The sequence below is a fragment of the Sebastes fasciatus genome, chromosome 9, assembly GCF_043250625.1.
Source record: "Sebastes fasciatus isolate fSebFas1 chromosome 9, fSebFas1.pri, whole genome shotgun sequence".
In the NCBI taxonomy this organism is placed as follows: Eukaryota; Metazoa; Chordata; class Actinopteri; order Perciformes; family Sebastidae; genus Sebastes; species Sebastes fasciatus.
Genome location: NC_133803.1, coordinates 24153529 through 24176647, shown reverse-complemented (window position 1 = coordinate 24176647; position 23119 = coordinate 24153529). Strand labels below are relative to the sequence as shown.

The window sequence follows — 23119 nt, the reverse complement described above, 5'->3', positions numbered from 1 at the left end:
TCTTGTGACATTTCCGTCTTGCCTAATCCCCGGTGAGTTTCTACAGTAAAATACCAAGGTAACAGATAAAAAAAATTAATAGTTTAATTCCAAAATGATCCATCATTGTAAAAGAAAGATGACATTTTAGGATAATGAGAACCGGTCTGTGTCAACAAATTAAATTTGAGGATAATCATTGATTACTGAGGCATGCATAAAAATAACTTTGATGAAATCTGTGTACGTGAGTTGTTTTTATTAATTATGTTTCAGTACAATTTAATTAAAGAAGCCCTTAATATTAGGCAAAGTACGTGGGAAGTATGTGCATAGCTCATTTCTACTTTGTCACCGGTGGCCTTCCTCTCACCTTTCAGAGTCTGTCAACCACATAAAGGCTGTGACACATGCCCCCCGCTTCACACTCCAGTCTGAGGCTTGAGTGTGGGACTGGGCGTGTGAGCTGAGCGCAGGAGAGCTGACCTGCCCTGCAGGGCCCGGGGTTGTGCAAGGAGGCACTTATGTGCTGTGACAGGCACGCCTGCCTGTCAGCGTTTCCCTGGCAGAGAGCTGCCAAGTCCAATGCTAACAGCCAGGCAGCCAGACGAGCTTCCTGTCTCATCCAATTCCCCCCACTCCTCTCACAGCGCACCGCCACCTGGAAGGATCCATTGTTTCACATTCCACTGGGCCTTATTGCTTTATGCAGCACTTGATGCATATCTTTTCCAGCTTTTCATTCAGGCACATGGCTGACCACTTAACCGAGACTATTTCCACTGAACACTGTGGGGCCAGAGGAAGGTTACACATCCAGGTTGGCAGGGAAGAACCATGGCCTCAGTGACACCGGAGAGTAGCATCAGCGTGTGTGTGTGTGTGTGGTGGCTCAGTGTGAGCGTTGCCGCCTCACAGCAGGACAGTCTGGATTCAAATCTGGGCTCTGGTCTTTGCGTATGCAGTTTGCATGTTTTGCCTCTGTTCATTTTCCTCCAGGGACTCTGGAGGTGCAGCATCTGAATCCTCTACAGGTGTGAGCACGAAGGTGTGACGAAACCAAAGCTGGCAAGGTGAAATTTAGCTCTGGTGAAATGCGGGTGAAACTGGAAATACTATATATAGACTGGGTTGTATTTTATCAAATACTTTTGTTATTACCTTATACGCTGGATGAGTATTATAATATTACTTTATTAAGTAGATTTGGTATCATTGTCAGTGTCAATAAAACATATTTGCACTTGCATTCTTTCAGTCACAATAGGCCACTAACTCAGTTTTTAGTGCCGCATCAATCTCTGGCCTCACGTTAGCCTCAATAAAAATGATCCCAGTCACAGTAATGTGTACAGAATTTACATTTCAGGAAAAAACAGCAGTGTCGGATAATCTGTATCAGCAAATACCGAGCATTGAGGTATCGCAGCTGGCATCTGGAGGAAAACTGCTATATCATTTCCACCCTCCCTTTTAAAATGGCTAGACATTGGTAAGTTTCAGTATTTTGCAGTTCAATTTCAATCAGTTTGGTAATGAGAGGGGATCAATTTGAGACAGGAAGCAAAGGGGACTTGGCGCTGTCGTCAATTAAATCAATGATTAGTGAAGTGAATGAGTTTGTGTGTGCATTAGCTCTGTGATTTGCTCAAGCAACCCTGTCTCCTGCAAAATTACGTTCTCATACAACTAAACTGCATTCTCAATTACGTTTCGAGAGGAAACCTATTTTCTGCGCAGTTTTACGCTGAATTCACACCAGAGCAGCAGCGACGTGCGGCCTGCGGGGAGCTGTGTATGAAAAGCAGCGGCGGTCGCTCCCGAGCTAAGCAAACTGAGGCCGTTTGATTTTGCGGCGAAGTGCAGCCAAACTAAAGGTTGGGAAAAGTTTAACTTTTAGCGGCAAAGTGCGGCGAGAGAGGACTCGTAGCCAATCAGTAAACAGATCCTGTAACTCCTGGGACATGTACTATGTTATAAAGAATTTCTTCCCGCCTGAAACACATGAACACGCCTCCTGGCCACAGAAAAAAATTATTATTGCGGCTAGCCACACTTCACTGCTGCCTGGTGTGAATTTGGCATTAAACATGTGGTTATAAATTGAAACAAAAAAAAACTAAAACGCAACAAAACAACTTTGTTAGTTTTAGTAAAAACATAATTTTTGGCTTAAAATAAGTATGTTGATTACGTTATTTAAATTACAGATGTAGATTTAAAATAAGTCTACAGTGACTTTTGGTTTCACACAGGACATTAACAGCTGGGTGAAAGTCCTGTGTTTGTTTGACCTATCCATCCATCCCGATCTCCTCCCTATGTGCACTTCCGCAGACTATCATTAAAAAGGTATTTGTGATCCGTCAAATCCAACGTCAAATCTGCAAGAAAATCCATTTTTAACAATGCAGTTTCATTGTATGGGAACATCATTTTTAGGAGACATGGCTGGCTCAAGATGTCTCCCTGCATGCAGGGATATGCTTCTGGAAGTATGATTATGAGTAAGTGGGAATGAAAATGGAACTCTGTACAGACAAAGGCCTTATATAACAAAATCAACCACTTGAACCTGTGATACAGAGCCTCCCCACACGAGAGCTGCACTTGTCGATCATTATCTAGGCTTTAAAACTTGTCTGTCACCGGAGCAAAAGTGCTGCCTGAGCAGACAGCACAGCCAACAGATCTGCACTATTCATTATATCCCACCAGGCTAAGAGGAGGGCTCCACAGGTCCTCTTAGTGCCACAGGAAACCAGGTTCCCACTAATCAACCCAAACAGCCGCCTCTATACGTCTACAGAATAAAACCCTCATTCATATTCAGCAGGGCCCCCGCCATTAACTGTGACGGGCAGCAGGTATGGCACAGGGCAGCTTTGTTTTCTAATGAGCGCTCATTAGAGACGTTAGTACAAAATCATTACTACTGCAATAAAGCTTGATTGCAAAGTGAGGCTTTTGTGCTATTAAATGGATTGATTTCAAGTGAGGAAGTTAAAAGTATTAATTGGTGATATTATTCATATCATAAATACACAAATGCAGCTACGATGGAAGCTGGATATGTTTTCAGCATGGCTGAAGACAAAATATGTAATCTGAAGTAGAAGCAACCTGGTCTCACGGGAAGATGTATAAATACCATTACATTACACGGTCATTCTGCGTGTCATGTGTACGCATTTTAGCCTTTTCGCGTATCATTTGTACGCCACGCAAACGTCTGCAGTTAGGTTTAGGCAAGAAAACAACTTAGGGTGAGAAAAAACATCATGGTTGGGATTAAAATAAGTAAGTAAACTAAGTCATTAACAAATACCAGTCAACAACGGTCATGAATATGTGTCTCCTTGTTAAAAGTCCTGTGTTTGTTGGACCTGTCCACCTCACCACCCACCACCAGGGTCTTTCTTGCTGTTTATACTACGTCACTAACTCTTACCGTAGCATTTATATGCAGATGAGTTTACAACGCCGTCAGTACAGGATACATGGCGTACAAATGAAACGTGGTAATCAATAAAGGTGTACTTATTGCACGCTAAACGCCTTGCACATTATCGTGGCATTTATACGCCTTAACGTGTGAACGGGCTGGTAGAAGAGTGCAGAAACAAACCTCCTTATCTCCAGGTTTTTTCTTTGTCTTTTTCCATCCCGGCCTCTTGTATTTCTCTTGTTTCACGAGCTCACAGAATTGTTAGATGATCTCTTGCAAGATACAGTGACCTATCCCCCAAAAAAACTATCACTTGGGACACAGAAAAGCACTCAACACCATTCTATTTTTTTCTGCACTTTCCCCTTTGCTCCTTCTTCTTTTCCTCAGCCATTCTCTCCAACAGGCCCTCAGAAAAACAAAAAAAAACAGTACAATGTATTACCCACCCACACACATCCAACTGCTACTCTGAAGCTGTACTCCCACATACAGGATGGGTTTTAAATTATGGATGCATTTTGGTTCACAGCAGGATGCCTGGCTCGATTTATTAATTTCTGTTACAACGACGTAAGACTTGAGCTTCTCACGGAGGATAAAGATGATCTTTTCTTCTCTTTACCTTAGATTCAAATACGTCTCATACAGACACTCCAAAACATGTTTAATTTCTAGGGGGAATTAGGTCTACTCTGGAACAAAACCAGGAGCTGCAACTATGTGTTAACGCAGCAGTGGATAGAATTAGAGCAAATATGATTAAAAAAATCTATTTTTATAAAACACTATATCCTGACAGTAGTGCATGAGACAGTTAATCTGAAAAAACATTGTGTGCCTCTGTGTCCTCCGATGCTCCTAATGGTATCTGCAAGATTTCACAGACTGGAGGGAAATAACCAATCACAGCCGAGCTGGAGTCTGCCGTCTTTCAGCAGCTGTCAATCACTCGCAAACTCCGAGCAAACGGTCAAACTAGGCAGCGCTGATCAAATATGAATCAATATTCTGTTACTGTAATGCCTATTTCTCGCCTCAAATGTTTCCAGAAACATCTTGTAGTGTACTGTTCAGCTGTAAAATGAGAAAGTTTGTGACCCGGCAACCATGTTGAGATCTGTTGAGGAAATACCAAGCACCGCCCACAAGCCGGAGCAAACGTTCTCATTTTACAGCTAAACAGTACACTCCAAGATGTTTCTGAAAACATTTGAGGCGAGAAATAGGCATTACAGTAACAGATTATTAATTCATATTTCATCAGCGCTGCCTAGTTTGACCGTTTGCTCGGAGTTTGCGAGTGATTGACAGCTGCCTCCGTTGAATGAACAGCCAATAGGAACGCTCTCTCTCTGAAATGACCTGTGATTGGCCGAAGTCTCTCGTAACGGGCTAGATTTTTTTAAAGCCTGAAAACAGAGCCATGAGGAGGTGCAGAAGTCTAGTTATCTGGAATTTTTGCCCAATGATGCCAGAAAATATTCTGCCTACTGCAGGTTTAAGTATCCAAAACACTAAGGAAATCAGCATGCAAGGGGAATTTAAAGGGACACCTTGAGTGCTGCTGCGCATTTCAATCCTCCCACAAAGCCAGCTTGACCATGATGTGATGAAATAATGAGTGAGTTGTCGCCATCTATTTACATTACTGGTAAATAGCTTGAGAACAGAGAGTTGCCACTTTCAATCTCCAGGCTGGTCAGGAAAATGCAGTTAGGGAATGAGTAATGTTCTCCTTCCCTCTCTAGAAAAACACAACAGAGGTGCCCTTGACTTAGATGCCCGTTAGCAAGGCATTTAACCCCCAGCTGTCACAATAAAGAAGAGTGGAAGCTCCCAAGACCATGTGTCAATCTGTGGATAAGAGGTTCAGAGATCTATTGACACTCTAATGACTACAACTACTTGCTCTTTTTGTTTTTACAAGACTATGTTAGTATTACATCACAATGCACATCCTAAAAAAATTATCATAAAGTTGCATCAAAACGTCTTCGTTTCAACAAAAACTGAACATTATAGCTAGAGCTGCAACGATTAATTGATTAGTTGTCATCTATTAAATTAATTGCCAACTATTTTGATAATCGATTAATCGATTTGAGTAATTCTTTAAAGAAAAAAGTAAAAAATTTCTGATTTGAGCTTCTTAAATGTGAATATTTTCTGGTTTCTTTACTCCTCTATGACAGTAAACTGAATATCTTTGAGTTGTGGACAAAACAAGACATTTATGGATGTCATCTTGGGCTTTGGGAAACACTGATCGACATTTTTCACCATTTCCTGACATTTTATAGACCAAACAACTAATCGATCAATTGAGAAAATAATCAACTCATATTTACTGACAGTGAAAATAATTGTTTGTTGCAGCCGTATTTATAACCTTCATGGAGGGAGGATGTATTGCAGGACTGTTGTATAAGACTGCATTAGTTTTAGCTCGGTGTAACTAATAAACTGGCAACTGAGTGTAAGTCGCTGCAATGCCACTGGGACCTGTGTCACAGTAACACTCTCCTCTGGGGCCACCTGGTGGATAAGTATCTCAAACTAATTTTATATCATTTTCCTGCATTCACAACATCATAGTTAGCAGATCAATTACTATTTTTTCATGTGTCTACCTCTACAGGTGGGTTTCTCTCTCTCTTTTATCTCAGTTCTGCCTCCTCTCATCCCTCTTTCTCATTACAGGAACCACAGGGGAGGGCAATGAAGCTGTGAGTTCCTCCCCACATCGCGCCCTGGCCCATCATTTGATCCTCTGTTCATCCCCTTTTACTTGAATCCCCAATTTCCATCCCACCCTTACACATAAATGTCTCGGTCTACTAACTAGTCATTGTCAGATAGTAGAGTTGGGTCGATTTCCGGTTTTGCCGGTCCGGTGTACAAGCTTACTCCGTTTTGATTTTATGCAAACCGGCTGAACCGGCATTTGTTATTATGACATGTTCTGGAAAATTAAAAAGCAGCCTACATCAGCAACAGGTGCCGACGGCGTCACAGCGCTAACTCCAGCTTGTATCGTATTAGTAATAAGCAATATGACAACGTGATTAGCATAATATTATGTTTGTTTGTAAACGGACTAACGGAGCCACTAGTCTCTGACAGGCCGTGAGCCGAGGCCGGCAACATGAAGGAGATCACATTTCAGTAGAGGTGGGACAGGGGAAGTGGTTTGTTTACTAGAAAGTAGTATTGCCGGTGTATTGCAAACCCGGTGGCCCGTAACGTTAGCGAGTGTTTGGTCGAGAGAGGCTGTAATTCATCACTTTTATTATCTTATAATACACCCATGGGCTGCATGCTGTAAGCCTGTACCGTGGTGGATGTTTTAACGTCTCTGTTCCCAAACAAACAGCTATTGGCCAGTAGCTAGTAGTGCTAGTAGCATGACATGATGAAGTTAATGTAGATGTAGGCTATTTAGTAACGCACAGGGCACAACCTCCTATACATCCATGGTCTGTGTAGTGCGCATATTTATTATATTTTTATTGTTCAACACAGGCCATTTCGGTAGAGACATTAACATTACGACAATAGAATAGAAATCATTTTGTTTTACTTTTGTAAGGCACTTTGTAGGTGGATGTTTTATTGCTGTTCGGTAGTCGCATTCAGTCCAACATGGCAGAGGCGTAGCTCTGCTGTTGGGCGCTGGTGTTGCAATGGAACGAACAATTGGCTCTCACTTCTTTTCAATATACGTTCTTTGTTACAGTGAAGGGGGTTAGCCCTCAAGTTAGCGACAAGTTTCGGCCCAGGCTCATTTAAGGTGGGCTGTTAAAGTGGCTTTTGACTCAAATGCGACCCCTAATGGTAAAATTTGGTATATCGGTCCAGTGTTGTGGCTTAATATCATACCGGTTTGAAAAATGTTTCTCATTGGCCCAACTCTATCTGATACTGGACTTATAATAAATTGGACGAATGATGGAAACCTGCACTAGACTTTCAACCTTGAGTCTGAGAAGTCCATAATGCCATAATTATACATCACTATCTAATAGTGATATAGACGGTTCTATGTGACACCTGAGCAGCATTTCATACGGTGACACTGAGGATGGAGACAAAACATTTTCTTGTTTTGAGAAGAAATTACACTGCAGCTCTGATGGTAAGCAATAGTTGGCTATTTCGGGAGCGCATGAGTAAGACAATGACCTAATCCACACCCACTTGTCAGCAGAGGCATTCATTACGGACTTCAAGAGCCCGTAATCTGTCATTTGCTAGTACACCCAGACACATGTAGCCTCGGGCACTAATTACAGTGTGTTAACTGTGATCTTCTATACATCGAGTTAAACTTTCACAGTATAGCACTGTTTCCAGCTCCCTGCAGAGAGGTTCAGTATGCAATACAGTCTCTTCCAATTACCGATCCTTCTGCCCACTGCCATCTGTGCACAAGTAGAACATGAGCCACCCAACTTGATGAAGGCCTCATGGACAAAATATATGTTTATGCTACAATGGCAAAATCTGCATAAAGACATGTCTTGGTTTTCCTGATTATGGCAGAAATGACAGGGTTCAAACAAAGCTGTCTTCAGCCACAAAGTGTCATTTCACCATGGCGTTGCCCCTCCAGCTACAAAGCCTGAACACACCATTGTTGAACTGACACCGGATTGGCAATCTCCCGTTATCTCGCTGCATACCCTGGCTCAGGCTTCCTCCAGTTCAGCTTTGATATTTGTTAACGCTCTGAGATTTATTTCAAGCATCAACTGACATTGTCTGGACTCCCAGGAGGCATTTTCGCAAGATAAAATAGGCTGACTTGGTCATCACCCTTGGATGAGTGGAGGCAACCAATCCTCGGGACGCTGACTCACTCAGGGAAGTGCTCCGTGGTCGGTCAGAAACAACAACAGACTGTATGAGAAGTAATTCAATCAGAGAGTGGCCTGATGATCCTCATCAGCCTGCCACTTCTGATAAAGCACCTATGCTTTTCACAGCGTCGAGATCTCCCCGCTGCAACGGCCTCCTCATCACCGGCGCCGAGATAAAGCTAATTCTGCTCCACCGATTTAATGCTACTGTAATTCTTATCATGCTTCTCCATCAAGCCTTTTCCTCGTTCTCACAATGAGTTTGATCTTCCCCGTGTAAAGTAATTGCTCCGCAGTTCATCGCAGAGGGAACGCTCTGAAATGCCGACTTAATCAAAACAAAATGCACCAACTTTATTCCCTCTTCTTTGGGTGTAAGCCTTTGGAAAGCCGACGCTGTTCTCCAGTCTCGCAGGCTTCCTGCAAAACTGCAATATACACATGCATTATGGATGAATTACTTCATCAAATAAAAAGCAGGGCATCTTGTAATGAACTGTGAGGATACTCTTAATCTTTGATGAGGCCTATCTGATGAATAGTTTAATGAGGAAAAACTATGGGAACGCCTGCTGGGTGCTGACAAACATATCTCAGCTCTGATGAGTAAAGTGCAGAAAAATGCGTAATGTTTAGAGAGTTTTATGATCTTGTAGTGTTGTTTATTAAACGGCATCAATCTTACAGCTCATAAACAGCATTAAGTAATACATCGAGTGTAATCCCACCTTAGCCACGTCGTGAATTATGCACTGTGTGAGCTGCACTCCAGGGCAAAGCATGCAATACATATTAACTAAGGTATATGCACACTAGGGGCATGGTATTTTCGTCGAGGAGGTCAACTAAGATATCTCATGTTTATTTCCCCAAACTACAGCCTGTGTGTGTTGTAGTTCTACATAACTTCTCTCTCATGCTCTGGCACAACAGCATGCTCTTGGTAGGCGCACGCCACAGATCTGCCAGTGTTTTTCCTGCCATCACAAATATGTATTCAGCACTGCAGAACTCGAGGTTTAGTATTTGGACCTTCTGTGATGTGCTGTTTGGCTGCCAAGCGCTGAAGTGGTTCCACAGCAGGCTGCAGCTAGCGATCTGATAATAATGCATTCAACTTAAAGCTGTTTCCCACAGGGGTGTCCTGTGTTTGCTCGCATCAGAGGTCGGAGCATTATACAGTTAGATGTGTCAGTACTGGTTATGGGGCTCCCCTGCTGCTGCAGCAGTGGGAGATCACCGACACATATACAGTAAACACACAAGAGGGAGCACACTATGTGGCCGAGAGAGGCTGTAACAAAACAGTGCATCTATAGTTTCTTATGCACACTACACGAGAATCAGGCCCAATTCCCCCATCCCAACAAATGTCAGCAAAGCCCTGATTTTTTGATGGTTCTAAATCTTCATATATTCCTGTGGTGTGAGGTTTGTTAAGAGGTTTTACATCCCCCGATCTGCACCGAGTTCAAATCATAAATATTAGGTAAGGGTTAATGTACAGCGAGCCGGTCATTGCGGTGAAATAAACCACGACAGGGCAATCTTCAGAGGGCTGGACCACCTTCTTGCATCGCCCTGAAGGGGTTTATTTTACAACAATGACCCGCTTGTTGTACATTATCCCGCTTATTACTCAGCTACTTACTTCAGAAATCAATAATTTGACACAAAAACGGTCCGGTAGAGTCTGAGATCAGAACTGCACCCATAGCAACGGTCTGTTATACATAGCAACGGTCTGCTATAAAGCAATAACAGACCGTAGAACGCCGTGATTGACCAACCAGAATCATGTAATCAACAAAGCCGTGTAATAAGCATGTTTAGTATAGGATCGGATATCCTGTTGTGTGTGGGCAACCTCGAGGACAGGCAATGACGCAGTCAGGTGTGAAAGAACGATATCCAATTGGGAACCAAGCTGACTGAAGCGTAATGACAACAACCGCCGTCATGGCAGCTGCAGCTTTGCAGTAATGCAAAAACTAACATCACTAATTCTTCCTGCCCGTCGTCCGCCATGTTTGTTTACACTAAAGTCACGTTTGATCGTGAGAGATTTTGCGAGATTACCATTTTTTAGTTGGGACTCTTGTTGTTCATGAATGAATCTGTTAGTGTGTGGTGTGCTGTTTCGGCCAAATCGTTGCTCTCCACTAACTATAGGAACAAAACTGTTCAATTTAACATAACATGTCGTTATGTCGGGGGTCTCCCACATTTTCAACACCTGTTAAGATTTGAAAAATCTTTTAGTGTGGGCCAGCGTTTACTCACAATCAGAAAAGTGAGATCTAGTTGGAGAAAGTCAGAAAGCAGATATCAACTGACCCCAAGTGTACACGACTTATTAGTGCACGGACAGGATTAGCTTCCTTTGTTTGTGCCGTACGTGCGAATGACAAATCAGTCAAGCGTAACTGTGAGATATGCAGATCAGAAATGGAAAAACTGACACAGACAGCACACACACATTTCTTGAGTGTCATTCAGCCACAGCTAATGACCTTGAAGTGGAACTTTCACAGTATCGAGCCGCCTCATCTGCATAAGTAATTCAAGTTGTCGCCTCACGTGCCGGTCATTGATTGTAACATGATCAGAGGGATCGGAGGTGGCTTCGGTCATCTATTAGTGCAGAAGTTTGAAACTTGCTAAGTCATTCTTTTAATGAATTGTGTTTTGTACCAGGCAACATTTCATCAAGGATAGGTTCACAATTTTAAAGTCTGTCTGAAAAACAATATGAACCCATATATATACTGGAATAGGTTTTATTCTAATCATTCCTCCTGTTTTACCAAAGCTACTATTCTTCCACTGCAGCTCAAGAGGGAAACACACAGAGGACATTTCACACTAAAGACTGTAATGTGGCTTTTGTCCCCCATCACTTACACTGGAAGAGCATTAGGAAATGATCTCTCAATGTCCAGTACGAACAAAGAGGAATTATTACGGCAAGTAAAACCTGTTTCAAAGTTCATATGGGCACCTGATAATTGTAATTTTTTGCTTTTAGACGGACTTGAAAAATTGCAAACCTACCCTTTAAAAGACAGTAAGTATAAATCATAGTACATTTAGAAAAAATATCATGATTCAGGCAAACTTTTGTTTTTAAATTGGAAAATATTCTAGCTTTTTGCAATATATAAAAGACTGCAACCATAGACTGTATATAAGAAGTGGACGTAGTCACCGTGACGTCACCCATTGGTTTGTGAACTATGGTTTTGAAGCCTCAAGCTCGGCCTTTTGGCCGTCGCCATCTTGGTTTTTGCAACCAGAAGTGACACGAGAGGGTGGAGCTAAGTACAACCAAACACTGAATAAGACATTTTTCAAGACGAAAACACGGACAACTCCCAGACTGGAAAACACCGTGGTAGCGACCTGTCAATCACAGGGTAACCACGCCCTAAAGCATCCCCTGCTTTATGGTCTATTTGACTCTAAATGGGACCATAATTTACTAAATGAACATCATGCTGTATTGAAGAAGACTTGAAACTAGCAATTGAGACCATAAACTCATGTTTACAATGTTTACTGAGGTAATAAATAAAGTGAGAAGTAGGCTCATTTTCTCATAGACTTCTATACAATCAGGCTTCTTTTTGCAACCAGAGGAGTCGCTCCCTGCTGGCTATTAGAAATAATGCAAGTTTATGGCACTTCCGCATTGGCGCAACTACGATTATTATCTTTATTAATTAATCTGTCAAATATTTTATGTCAAAAATTGTGGGCCCAAGGTGACATCCTCAAACATCTTGTTTGGTCCAACCAACAGACCAAAATAATAAGAGTCACACAAAAACAGCAAACCTTCACAAATATTTTCAACTTTTGCTTAATTAAACAACAACAAATTATTAACCGATTATCATAGTTGTTCCCAATTAATTTTCTGTCAAACAAATCAATTAAGAGAAAATGTGTTTCATATATATTCTCAAAATAACCATAACGGGCCACAAACTGTGCTCAGCATCATTTGCCGAGACGCTGAGCACAGTTTGTGACTGAGCACACTAGCACCTCGGAGGCAAATGTAATCAGTTGCCTCTGTGCCCAACTTTGAGCAACATCCTTGTAATTTCCTACTCGCAGGGCAAACTAGATCGTGAGGGAAGTGTTTATCTATAATAACAATCTTCAGCTCCATTTCCCCGTGCAGAGTCCCTGCCTCTCTGGCAGGGAGTGCTTCAGAGGTCTGACTGGGCAGAGATGGGGGGGCTGATGTAAACCATCATAGCTCCGCGCAGCTGTCGTACGCTCTATCATTACATTGTTTACAGCATTTGCCTTTGCGCCGCTCCACACCACTGCACCGGGCAGCAAGTCGGCCTTACCTCAGTGCAACATTTCCATTCTGCCTGAGAGGAAGTGAAAACTCTTGTGCCAGCTGGGCTTTACATCTGCTTTTAAGCCGAGCTTCCACTACCAGCGAGGCTCTGTTTACACATTTTCAAGGAAGGATAACCACGAGAATTGGCACTCTCTGCTACTTTATACTTTCTCCTCTTGTTCTTTCTGGCAAACATAACAGAAGCAGCGGTTTGAGTGCGATCCTACCGTACTCTCCTTGTGTTCAGCCTGCAAAGCCAGGTGGGATTTACCGTCAGTTTAAATCACTGGAGCACGCACAAACGGAGATGAAAAAGTCCTGGATTTAGCTGAATTTAATGCACGTGAAAGGGAAAACCGAGTTGTTAGGTGAAGAATTCAGGCTCATTTAAATAGACCTGTCTGCGACTTTATGACAATATCCGTGCAGCTCTGGGGATGTGACAGAATCAGGTTAAGAAGATAGAGGGAATAAAACATCATGTCACTTCAGCAGGGTGACTTTCATAGCGCTTCGTCTCTGCTGGTGTGAACCCACAAGCTAATGATAGAGCCCTGGGAAGGCTAATGCGGTATTATTTTATATCTCAGAAAAGAAGAGCACAGGCACTCTCTATTTGATGCTTAAAAACATCACCAGAGTGCATGTTGAAAAGAAGCCCAGGCCAAAGATTAATCAACTTCAAGCACAAGACGAGTCTTATCAAAACGACATAACAACTTATATTATGAGGACTTCTCACTGTCAATTTCATCAGTGCCCTCATGTTGCGCCATTCTTCATGAATAAGTCATCAGTCCCCCACTATTCCCCTTTGGCTTATTGCTCGTTCTGCCTCCTCCATGGCCCTGTAAAACCAACTGAAGTGTTTATGGGAGATAAGAGGCAAAGGAGGTCGCAGGCCCAATAACTCCTTTTATCACCCCACGTTCTGCAGCATAGGCCATTTTATGGGTGAATTTGCTGAAGACGAATTCTTAATTAGAGAAGTTTGTGGACCCAGCATCAGGGCCCTAATGGGGGAATAAAAGGAAACATCAAAAGGGCATCTGCAGGATTGCTTGTTGGCCTCCTTTGTTACTACATCTTGTAGCAAAGATGAGAAAACAGCTTTGGTTTGTTCTCACTGCAATATCAATGAAAAGAGCCTTTCACAAATGGCTTTGCGAGGCTTGTTTGCTTAGGTGTGAATGCTGTGTTTGTCTAGACGAGCCGGAGTCCTTTCGAAATTAGTTCAGGTTATTGATTTTCTCGGGGGCTTATTAAAGGAGTCTACCTTGTCAATGGAATTACTGCCTCAGCCATTAAGGTGAGCTGATTCTATTTCCCATTATTTTAAATTCCTGCCCAAGAGACAGGAGATAGGAAATGCAATGTTTTGTCCGGAGATTATTTCAGTAGTCAACAAGTTTGTCCAAATAATATAGAACTTTACTATTATTTCCTATACTTTTATAAGAATATAACCCTTTTGTCATTTTGTTTTGGTATCATGACAATTATGAACACGGTGGGACAGTCCGTTCTCATTCCCAGGGCGCCAAATACCAACGCTTTGTCACAGCCGTTGGTGTTCCATACCACCGCACAAGGCACCCTTTAGTGCTGGTATGAGACGTACCGGGCTTTCCATTAACTGTAATGTAAACCCATCTGTGTCAATATTAAACGCTTAGAGAAAGTGCTGTGGTGACGTGGTTTAAAAGGCGGGTCCATCTGTGTTCTGTTCAGATTTCTTCAAATGGAAACACCCACTGAGCCGTTGCTAAAAGCAGTGACGCAGGTTTCCAAAGTAAGCAGATCAATAAGGTTATGAATAATGTGAAGCACTAGATGAGTCAACGTTAGCTGTGCTAAGTTTGGAAATAACTGAAAGGGTTAGTTCGGATTTTTTAAGTGGGGTTGTATAAATAATTTTTATACCCCCACGTTCTGTGATGTAAAATGACTGTTTTGGGAATTGAGTCTGGTCTTGAAGACTGCAATATAACGTCTTCAGTTACTGTCGGAACAGGCTGTCTGACGGCGAGGTAAAGCGGCTGTGGACGGGAGAAAATCACATTTTAGCCACCTAAAAAATTACTATCAGTTTAAGTGTAGTATTTTCACCACTTTACCTTGCCATCAGACAGTCCTTTCCGACGGGGAACTCAAGCCGTTATATCACGGTCTTCAAGACCAGACCCCTTTCACAAAAACAGTCATTGTACCTCGAGGAACAGGGGAGTTTCTGGTCAACCCGTTCATCGATCGCTTAGTTTGTTTCTGTTAATGTTTGACTTTTGGATCCAAACTAATGTGGCGTCCACAGCAGTTCATTGCTTCGCTTCTGTGCCGGGTCACTGTCTGCTTCGGGCCAACCGCCATCTAAGTTACTGTATGTAACGTTAATACACTGACTATCAGGTTGTATATATACTGTACATGTAGCAGCGTCATCATGCAGAAACCTACGTCAGGTCACGTGGGAAACAGTTTTTTGGAAGGGCTTGGGGAAATAGCATTTTGACACTAAAAAATAAATTCACAACATAAAGCATGTGTTTACTGCGAACGAAAAGTGATGCTGAGGTGTCTGACAAAGCGTCAGTATGTGGCGAGTTGGGGGATGAGAACGTGTTGGGTGGGATGGAAGCTCAAATGTTAATCAGCCAACTTGGCAGACATGTTTCACCAGACCAGACCAGATAATGACTAGGATCCTGTGTTCCCAGTCGCCTGCATATTAACTGAGAAAAAAGGCAAAAATGAATTACTCATTTTCCCAGACGGGGGGGAAGAGGGATATTGTCCTTGATTTCATAATTTTAAAACTCCATAATTATCTCAATTCCATAGCAACAATGATGTAAGGGTAGATGTATATGAGTTTTCTCCAGCAGGCTCCTCATAGCAAAAGCAGGTAACTTGGGACTGAGCACACTTTAACTTGGCGAGAAAATGTTTGTGACCCTCTCAACCTAATTCTACTTAAAAGCATGTCAAGTTTCTGAGGTAAGTGCAAAAGATTCAACAACTAAATTTAGCAAACAGTAGAACAATAGGACATTAGTGGAGAAGTGAGATGCCATCCTTCCCTTCCTTGCTAATCAACCCCTGCTGTAAAGCCTAGATTAACCATCTCTCACTTCATTTAGATAGAGGATTGTTTTGGGGTTTGCCTGATTATATCGGTCTCGAGCACACGCCACGCTTCTATTGGTATTTAACAAAGATTAGCTTTAAATTGATGATTAACCTTTGTAATCCTGCGTGCATATTGAAAATGGCTTGCTTGTCTTTACCACAGCAACACAAAAGAGAAGCTGCATTATCGTTCGGGGAAAATTGAGGCTCGGAAAGCAAATGAGGCGGCGTTATCTGCCTGGTGCTTGGCTGGATAATGAAGACGAATCTGCAGACTAGAGAGCCATCTCATAATGAATCCGAACAGATGAATTCTTTAGCGTTGTTAGCGTGCATCTTTTCTTAAAACTTCACTGTGACCCTGACAAGCTTGTGCCGCCCTTATCTTGCAAAGAAGCAGCATTTACTTGTGGGAATGAGTGGTTGTCATTGTTTAGATGGCTGTATTAGGGAGTAATCAGACATTAAATGAGTAATTTCTCCGTATTTAACTCCAACTGGGGAGGTAATAGTTTAATTTGCTGGGCAATGAGTTTTCCCATGTGGGACGCTCCTTGCATTAAATCACAGGCGGATGCAACTGCATCTGTTGCTCTGGAAATCACCAATGTACACATACGGCTGCACAAACTTCTCTGAGCGGAATACGATTCAAAGTACCTCTCTAGTGACTTCACCTATTTGAGGGGGGAAAAAAATCAAACACAGCTTACAGAATACCAGCGGTTTAGAGAGCAAATAGCAACTGATTTCTTGCATTTGACACAAACACAGCAATACATCCCCAACTTATATCATCTGCTGCACACTGAACCTCAGGAACTGGGAGTGGTGGATCTATATAGTATATAGTCAGGCTGTTCTCATACACTGTTTGTAGCAATACCTACAAAATGTAATGCACTGTAATTTGTATATATCCTACGAAATCATTTTGTATTTATGTAATCCACTTAAAAGTGAACCAGTAAGTATAAAGAGCGACAAACGCCATATAGGGATGAGGTCAAGGTGGATGGATCGGTCAAAAAACACCAGACTTTCGCCCAAGAGACCAATGTTCATACCCCGTGTGAAACCAGAAGTAAACGTTGATTTATTTAACATGTAACTTCCGTACTTAAGTTACACCACTTCCGGAGTTATTTTAACCCAAACCACGACATTATCTTAAACCTAACTAAATAGTTTTGTTGCCGAAACCTAATCGAATTGTTTCCTGTGAAGACTGAAGTTTATTTTGAAAAGACTGGAGCGGAAATTGACACGTGCGTCAGGTGTTGCTGGATATTCGTAGGAAAACGCAGGAAAAATTAGGAATAACTTTTCGTAAGAAATCATACGAACCGTTGTATGAGGATACTTTGATATGGTAAATAATATTACACTTAAATTTGAAGAAGGTGGAAGCTTTTATGGTAGTTCAAAGTGCTCAAAAATATCTATATTTGATTTGATTTATTATTCATTCTATAAAATGTCAGAAAGTAGTGAGAAATGCCCATCACAATTACCTAAAGCCCAATAATATTACATTTATTACCATAGAAGACTCAAGCAAAGATTCCTGCTTGAAAGTGACAAATAGTAAACTATTAAAATTTTTGCCGATTCATTTTCTGCCCATCATCGATTAATCGATTAGTTGTCAACTATTAAATTAATCTGCAACTATTTTGATAAGTGATTAATTGGTTTGAGCAATTCTCTAATTGCAGCTTCTTAAATGTGAATATTTTCTGAATTTTTGAGGACGTCATCTTGAGCTTTGGGAAACACTGATCAACATTTTCACCATTTTCTCACATTTTATAGACCAAACTACTAATCGATTAATCAAGAATATAATTGACACATTAATCGAAAATGAAAATTATGGTAAGTTGCAGCCCTAATTCAATTGATAAATCGACTAATCATTTCAGCTCTAAATATATTTCATATAAAAATGCAAGCTTTTATGTACATATAACCTTTTACTCTCGTCAGCGTCCCTTCAAAGTAGGGCTGGGTGATATGGAGAAAATCAAATATCACAATATTTTTGGCCAAATACCTCGATATTATGACGATATTGTGACGATATTATAGGGTTCACCATAGGTGCTTTCACAAAGTATTTACACAATGAGATATTTGATAAATAATCATCAGTAATGTGGATATAATGACTAGGTATGAAAGGCAAATAAAAGAACAGCTAAAACAGTCTGGTAAGTTCAGAAAATTACAGCACTTTACTTTAATGTAGCCTTTAGAACCAGGAAACAACAACACTTATACCATATCACGATATTACAATATCCAAAATCTAAGACGATATCTAGTCTCATGTCACAATATCAATGTAAAATCAATACATTGCCCAGCCCTACTTCAAAGTTACAACCCTGAAAACTGGAGCTCACTTTCACTGCTATGGCGGACAACGGCCAAAACCACCTTCTCTGTACTTTTACATATAGTGATGAAATGAGGATTATTCCTTGAAACCTCAGGAAGCTGACATCAAATGCCATCCCTAATCCCCACTGTGCTCCGGCCAACACCTTGTAATCCTACTGCAGTTTATTAAGGGGATGTGATGTAATGAGGAAGCCGAGAGATGAAAAGTCATTCTGAAGGTGAGGGGCAAAATCTGTCCCAATTTTATTGGGCCGAGCTCTGCCCGAGTCATCCTGTTAACTGGGACCGTTTTTATCACACACTCACTCTTTGAACCAACAAAACGATCTTATCAAATATGAAATAGAGGAGATAGAATGTAAAAACTACTACTCCCTATGTGATACTCAAATATGAGCCCCAGTAGATGAAGTATTTCCAATAATGGAATATGCATACACACATAAATTGAACATGTGTTTTGCATGTATGCCTGAAATATTTACTTGACACTAAAACGAACGCTAGTACATTAATACTGGAGCACACATTTGAACAAAATGCAAATGAATCATCCTCTTTTACTTCAACATACTGGTAACAACCGAGAGGAAAAACCTTTTAGCTTTTTAAATACAAATCTGTGCTGTGTATTTATTTACTGTCATTAGCTTAAATCCCAATTAGGAGATAATGTGGCTTTCTGGGCTTGTTTGCATAGATGATAGAAAAAACAACTAAAAGCAAATATGAAATAGTCATCATTATCCTCTTACACCCAAATTATCGCTGCTCATAATTATTAACTGGTCAAACAATAAAAATGCTGAACATCTGCTGCACACACATACTGTAAAACAAATGTTATAATTACAAGATTAGAGTAAACAAATATACTATCGACTGGAATATACAAATCTGAACATGGAGGAATCTAAAGGAATCTGAATGTCTCCGATATCTGAAGGAGCTTCAAATGATGGTTTCATTAACAGATCCAAGCTGATTATATCTTTATATCCCCAGATAATAATACTACACACTGTCACAAACACTTCAGCAGTGGAGACTATATGGTATACAAATAAAAACATTTATCAGTTATTAAAAATCTGTGATATTGGAATTTAGATAAAAGGTTTCGGTGCGTAACTTTTTTTGTTGGATGACAGATTAATAAAGCGCTTACGAAAAATACGGATTAAGTGTGCAAAGCCCTTAAGGGCATCAAAAGTAGGGGGGTAGGGAGTGAGGAAGTGGCCATTTGGCCCCCCTACTTTACGCCCCTGGCCCAATTTGGCATCGTGGCTGGTGTAATCCCATTGCAAGATGGTCTCCATTATATTCTATTTTCTAAACACACAATCATCCTATGGCATTACATCCTTGCTTGTGAGTGCTGTTTTAATGCCGACTACGACCACTACTACTTTTAACATACACATAGCTCAGTAACAATTGCTTTGTGTCAGCTCCGAGCCTTTAAGCCAAAAAAAGGAAGAAAATCTAAGACAGAGGAATAGCATATTTCAAAGTTCAGTTTCAAGTTTCAGATAAGTGGTATTCCCCTGAGATGAGAAAAAGGAGAGGAGCTCGCCTGGGCGTTCTCCCTCCCAGAAACCAAGATGAACAGTCTCATTCAGCACCGCGGACAGCTCGCTGCACAGCCTCAAGAGACGGCTGCTAAACCCTCCGACAGCCAGCATGACTGAGACATCATTAACACTGGTCAGATAGCTATCTCTGGAGACTACTCTGGGCCTAGAACTTGAGTGAGTCCCTGTTAAATGCTTACTTACTGTTAACACTATATCTATTTGTAAAAAGACCTCTTGGTAGTCAGTTTTCTACTTCAACATATTTGTGTTGAAAGCTGAACCAGGGCTACAGATTGTGATCTGAAGGACACTGTGAGGTCATTATTTTCATCTCATCTGTGCTTAACTCATAAAAAGCACAGATTATCTGCGCTGCTGATGTTAGGTGTTTGACCTTCCCACAATAAATGTCTCTAAAGATCACATTTCATATTTAGACAAACCCAGATCTTCGCCTTTTGGAAACAAATGTCAAACGCAGCTTCTGGTGGTGGCAAGAGCGCGAGCCACGAGGACCAACCAACGCTTGACATTTTGTTCTCATGAGTATTCATTTGTTCCTTTAAAATTACTACCAGTGATGTGTAAAGAAAAAGGGAAAGCAGATAAAGGAGACAAATGGATTCAGCTTGCCTGGTAGCGTTGAGCTGAATTTAACATCGCCCTACCTGTAGTTCTTTTTCCAAAATGACTGACAAACACTTGATCTTTTTTTAATGAGGATGCAGCAGTTGATCTGAGTCCTTTCAATATGCAACATTCATAAAGCTGCTCCTCCTCATCCTTGATTATCTTGAAAATCTCCACGCGAATGCCTTGTTCCAGTGAAATCATTTCATTAAAATGTTGCTAAAATATTCAGCTCTCAGGCCATCAGACAGATGAGGAACATATTTCAATATTTCACAAACAGAAACCAGTGGAAATCTCACTATCTGTTACTCACCAAAAAAAAAAAAAAAGCGCTCACACCCACAAAATAAATTGATACATATGGCGGAGCAGAGGCATCTGAATCAAAACAAATCTCACTCCACATGACGGGGTCGCGATCCCACCGAAGCGACAGATACCATTAATCTGACAAACATGACAAGACGTGGGTGTGATCTCAAAAACATATGGATGTATGACACTAAAATAATGAGGGATGTGGCTGACAGATGCCTGCTCATGTGAGGCGAGCGGAGAACAAAGGTAATGAATAAATAACTCAGCTCCGTCATCAAGCTGAATGATGAATCTACTCCGTAACACTTGGCGGTGGATGATGGCTGCGTCAGGCTTTCTTGAACCTCTTGATGAAAGAGTGGCCCGTGAAATGTGTTCACGAGAAGGTCTCGGCGCCCTCCTCTTTCACCCACGGCCCCATTATTTCCGAACGGCAGTAAATTAAGCAAAGGGAAAAGCCCGTTGTTTGATTCTGTCTTCGGATTCTGACTGCCTTTTAATAAGGCTGGGTTCAGAGGCTTTTGATGATGAAGACGCAGCTCCCAAGTGCCCGCCATTGACAGCCACGATGCTGCTTTTTAATATAACGCTGTTGGGTGCACAAGTAGGGGATCAGCCCGAGATGTGGCGTACAGCATATGGACCAAGGTGGCTCTTTGCGCCATGGATCGCTGCCTGCTGCACGCTCATGAATTATGGAATTCGGCACAAATATGCAAATCTGGGCATTAGCCTAGTTATGCCCCTGTACTGTAAGTTACAGTGACTTATCTATTATGTATGAACCGAGGATGGGAGTGAAGAGGTCCTGGCAGCCGGCAGCTTCATGGCCCCCTCTCTCAGTCGCTCACTTTCACATCATAAAAAAGCATGAATAGCACGGGAGGTTGCTCCAAAATGCTTGCTTTCTGCCACTCCACATCGCCGAAGACTTGGGCGCATTAGAGCTTGCTTCCATGCTCGACTGCCAAGCTACTTAAAATAACAATGGCTTCAACAGGATTTGGAGGCCCGGAAGATACGTAGGGGGAATAAGCATGAAGTTGTTGCTAATCCTCCAATTTCCCCCCACAAGGCTGATATGAAATGCTAGTCTGATCAGTAATCAGTCCACAGGGGAGGCAGACGGGAGATCCAGCCAGCTCTACAGGCACACACAAACATCTGTATGACATTACCATCATAATGCTGGATGAGTGATTGTACTCGGGTAACCTAATCACAGCGGTGTAAATATCCAAAAATCAAGGAGTGCGGATCCGGCCTCAGTTTTTAACTCGTGCACATATTCTGCTCAGGCCGAGAGCATAATGAGTACGTCCCGGTGCTCCGAGACGAACAGAGCGATCATTAGCTCGGATCAAAGTCAATCATCAAGCGCACGACAGCTGACGACTTTTATTTAACTAGGTGCCCAGGAAATAATGATACATGGTCCTGGTGAACCCAGTTGCTATGGGAACAAGAGGAAGCCACTCCTTTCGCAGTGTCCCATAGGCAGCATTTATTAAAGTTGAACTGAAAGTTGAAATCTCCTCACTTTTCGTGTCAGGAAATAAGTTAGTAAAACTTTAGTTGTATAGCACTTTTAAAAACACACAAATAAAACATTGAACCAAGAGACAGACCAAACTAAAATGAACAAATTATATGTGGATGAGATCTATAAAGAAAAGGCTTGCCAACCGTTTAAAGCAATTCAGCAGCTCTGATAGATTGAGGGAGGTGACTCCAGAGGGTTGGGGCTAAGACAGGAAAGGCCCAATCACCTTTTGTTTTGCAGTTGGAGCAGGGGATGTATAAAAGGCCAAGATTTTAGGATCCGAGCGGTCGAGAGGTAGAGTAAGGAAGAAAGGAGGTCAGAAATGTAACTGGGGGCGAGGTCATGCAGTGCTTTACATGTAATTAACAAGATCTTATAGTTTATTCAGAATTTTACCGGAAGCTAATGGAAGGATGCCAGAACAGGATTAATGTGAGACCAACGTCTGGTTCTAGTTAACAACCTGGCAGCTTCATTTTGAACCAACTGTAAGCGATTTAAAGCAGTTTGACTCAGGCACGTATAGAGAGAATTATACAAATCTAGACGGAAGAAAATGAAAGTGTAAATTAATAGTTTTTTTGCGATAAATATAAACTAAAATGATACTGCAGCTATTGTGCACAATTTAGCCTACCTTTTTTTTTTTTTAAAGAAGATAAAACCTTTTTTGGGGGGCTGTATTTTGAAGAAACAGCATTGCTATGCAATGCGCAAACATAAAGAGTGCAAATATCATTGGTTATGTATCATTAGTGATTTAAGATGTCTGTATTCAACATTCAACATTTGGGAAGACTCATCGTGTTGTTAAGTTTGTATTCCACTCCCAAAGGGAAAGCTAGTGAGATCGGCTGACTAGCTTCC

At 41.5% G+C, this 23119-nt stretch overlaps 1 protein-coding gene across 2 annotated transcripts in view; it reads right to left on the bottom strand.

Moving 5' to 3' along the window:
- hs3st1l1 (heparan sulfate (glucosamine) 3-O-sulfotransferase 1-like1) overlaps positions 1-23119 on the bottom strand; it is a 34003-nt gene that overhangs the window by 5714 nt on the left and 5170 nt on the right. Inside the window, exon 2 of one of the 2 annotated variants that reach the window (XM_074646861.1) lies at positions 3608-3836. The exons of the other annotated variant lie outside the window; for it this stretch is intronic. The gene's annotated coding sequence lies outside the window, so the exon portion shown is untranslated. The remainder of the gene's footprint in view (positions 1-3607; positions 3837-23119) is intronic. 2 annotated transcript variants of the gene reach the window in all.